Source organism: Chrysochloris asiatica, unplaced genomic scaffold, assembly GCF_000296735.1.
Source record: "Chrysochloris asiatica unplaced genomic scaffold, ChrAsi1.0 scaffold00264, whole genome shotgun sequence".
NCBI lineage: Eukaryota > Metazoa > Chordata > Mammalia > Afrosoricida > Chrysochloridae > Chrysochloris > Chrysochloris asiatica.
Window position 1 is genome coordinate 1,103,394 of NW_006408782.1, and position 3,196 is coordinate 1,106,589.

The 3,196-nt window shown below is 40.6% G+C and overlaps 1 pseudogene; it reads left to right on the plus strand.

The window, feature by feature from the left end:
• The first annotated feature begins 2,253 nt into the window (after positions 1 to 2,253).
• LOC102810948 lies at positions 2,254 to 2,889 on the plus strand (annotated as a pseudogene).
• The last annotated feature ends 307 nt before the right edge of the window (positions 2,890 to 3,196 follow it).

Sequence of the window (3,196 nt, forward strand, 5' to 3'; positions counted from 1 at the left end):
GAGAACTTAAAACATTTACTGATGAAGATCAAAGAGCACAGCCTTCGGTATGGATTACATCTCAATGTAAAGAAAACAAAAATCCTCACCACTGGATCAATAAACAACATTTTTATCAATGGAGAAAAGATTGAAGTTGTCAAGGACTTCATTCTTTTTGGAGCAAATATCAACACTTATGGTAGCAGCAGTCAAGAAATCAAATGACGTGTTGCATTAGGCAAATCTGCTGCACAAGACCTTTTCAAAGTGTTGAAGACCAAAGATGTCAGCTTGAGGACTAAGGTGTGCTTGACCCAAGCCTTGGTATTTTCAATATTCTCATATCCTTGTGAAAGCTGGACAGTGAATAAGGAAGACCATAGAAGAATTGATGATTTTGAGTTACGGTGTTGGAGGAGATTATTGAAAGTGCCATAGGCTGCCAAAAGAACCAATAGCTCCGTTTTGGAAGAAATGCAACCAGTGTGCTCCTTGGAGGCCAACATGGTTACACTTAATCTCTCATACCTCAGACATATTGTCAGGAGGGACCAGTTGCTGGAGAAGGATATTATGTTTGGTAAGGTGGAGGGTGAGAGAAAAAGAAGAAGTCCCCCTAATGAGATGGATTGGCCAAGTGGCAGCATCAATGGACTCAAGCGTGGCAACAGTAGTGTGGTTGGCCCAGGATCGGGCAGTGTTTTGTTCGGATGCCCATAATGTCACTGTGAATCGGTACCTACTTGATGGCACCTAACAACAACAACAACAACAACAACAACAGCAACATGGTTGCCATGGAGGATATACTTTTCTGTCTGGCAGAGATGATACTGTGTGTGGTATGTGGCACCTCTTCTATTGAATGGCTGGTGGAGAAGGAGCCTCTTTGACTCTTGCAGAAGTCAACTTTTCTCTGAAGTCTGACAATTGCCTTTGGCTTCAAAGCATATGGTCCTTTAAAGAAACATTTTATTGGGTTCTCAATGAATGTTTATACAGTAGATTAGGTTTTTATTTGGCCATTATGATGCAGGTTGTTCGGTGACACTATTTACAGTGTTCACAATGTGTCAATATTTTCTTTACTCAGTTCTGGTTATTCCGTTTTCAGTACTCTCATGTTCCTGCCCCCTTTCTCTTGTCATCTTTTGTTCACAGTAACTGTTGACCTTTAGGTTTTATGTATATGGTGTAATGGTCAGGGTTTGTGTCAACTTGACTACGCCAGGATTTCCAGAGGTTTAGCAGTTGAGATTTGCTTATCCCCATGATGATAAACCTAATTAATACAGGCATTATTAACTCTATGATGATTGACTATGAGTGAAGAGATGGCCAGCGCCCAATATAGTGGGTAGACAGTAAAGTCTCTCTCTCTCTTTCTGTTCCACTGGGGACCTGGGACTTTACAATTGTAAGCCATTTCCTTGATAAAAAGCTTCTCTTTATATATATATGTGTGTGTGTGTTGTTGTTGTTGTTGTTGTTGTTAGGTGCCGTCAAGTCAGTACCAACTCATAGCTACCCTATACACAACAGAACAGAACACTGCCTTCCTGACAATATGTCTGAAATGTAAGAAACGAAGTCTGACCATCCTTGCTCCAAGGAACATTCTGGCAGTACTTCTTTCAACACAGATTCATTTCTTCTTTTGGAGGTCCAATGTACTTTTAACATTGTCTTCCAGCACCATAACTCAAATGCATCAATTCTTCTATGGTTTTCTTTATTCATTGTTGGTAACAATGGGTTCAAGCTTAGCAACAATTGTGAGGTTGACGCAGGACCAGGTAGTGTTTCGTTCTATTGTGCATGCTGCGAGTTGGTACCAACTCAATGACACCTAGCAACAACAGCAAAATGTTGAACACATCCATATGGAAACATTATTTCTCCCACATTCTCTTTGATCAAAAAGTACTCAACTCAGTTAACATTTATTGCTGGTGGAAACAGCATAACAGAATAAGGGATTTTTTTTCCAGAAAGCCTTTCATGGAATATCTAACTCTTCAGGGTGGGTTTTGAAGGACCCCAGGTCTTGGCTCTAATTCTGTTAATATTTAACCCATTATTTCTTAGTTATTGAAATGTTCTTTGCCCTAGACATTTCTTAACACAAAAAAAGCATGCGTTATTTGTGCTTTAATAAGTTTAAGGACCAAAGAAGTTTTGAAAGTATATCAATTCTCGAGTGTTTTTTAGGGATCGTGGCTGCTGAAGTGGATCTTGGGCTTGCATAATTATAGGCCACAGCAATAAAGGATGAGTGGAGCTCTGGGAAAGGTGCTGTGCTTGAGGAATGATACTATTTTCAAACAAGCCTTTCCCCTCTTCAGGTGCAGATCTTCAGGAGAGAATCCCATCTGTTCTGCAGGTGGCTTTCTCTTGAGCACAAGTCAGCACTACAGTACAAAGCCCACCCATGGCTTTGGAAGATACAAGCACGTAATTATAGCACAAGAGGCCAAGAAGAAGAGGGGGAAAGTGTAAGTGAGGCTGATTTATTTGGGGACAGATTATGAGTATGGTGTTGTAAATATTCACCTGACTGCATATGACATGGTCCTGGCAGAGAGTTATGCCCAATATGTTCACAACCTCTGCAATGATCTCGCTATTAAAGTCAAGGAAAGTTATGCATTGCCCACGAAAACCATGGAGGTGTTGCGGGTGCAGGACCAAGGTAACAAAATGTTCCTGGACTCGGTCCTTACCACCCATGAGTGAGTAGTTCAGATTAGTGGTCTGAGTGCTACGTTTGCAGAGATTTTCTTGGAGATAATCTGAACCAATCTTCCTGAAGGAGTCAAGTTGTTAGTGAAAGAGCACACTGAAGAAGACTTCAGGGGAAGGTTCAAAGCTTGACCAGAACTGGAAGAATTGTTGGCCAAGTTGTAGACCCTTTCATGCCAGCACTGGTTATAATGAGTGCTAAGGAAAATAGTAAAGTTAAGTGGTAGATTGTGGCTCTTAGATGTCATAAGTACACATTCTCATTGTCAGACATGTTACCCTCTCCCCGCCTCCCGTGGTATTAGCTGTGCCTGCCATTTGTCAACTACTTTACTTTGAGCTAACCCACTTTCCATTTGAGTATCCTACATTTAATAAAAATCTGCTATAAAGTTGCAAAAAAAAAGTATATAAATTCTCACTGTTAGGTACATATGTAAAGCTTGGGCTGATATTCAAAACTTCAGGATGG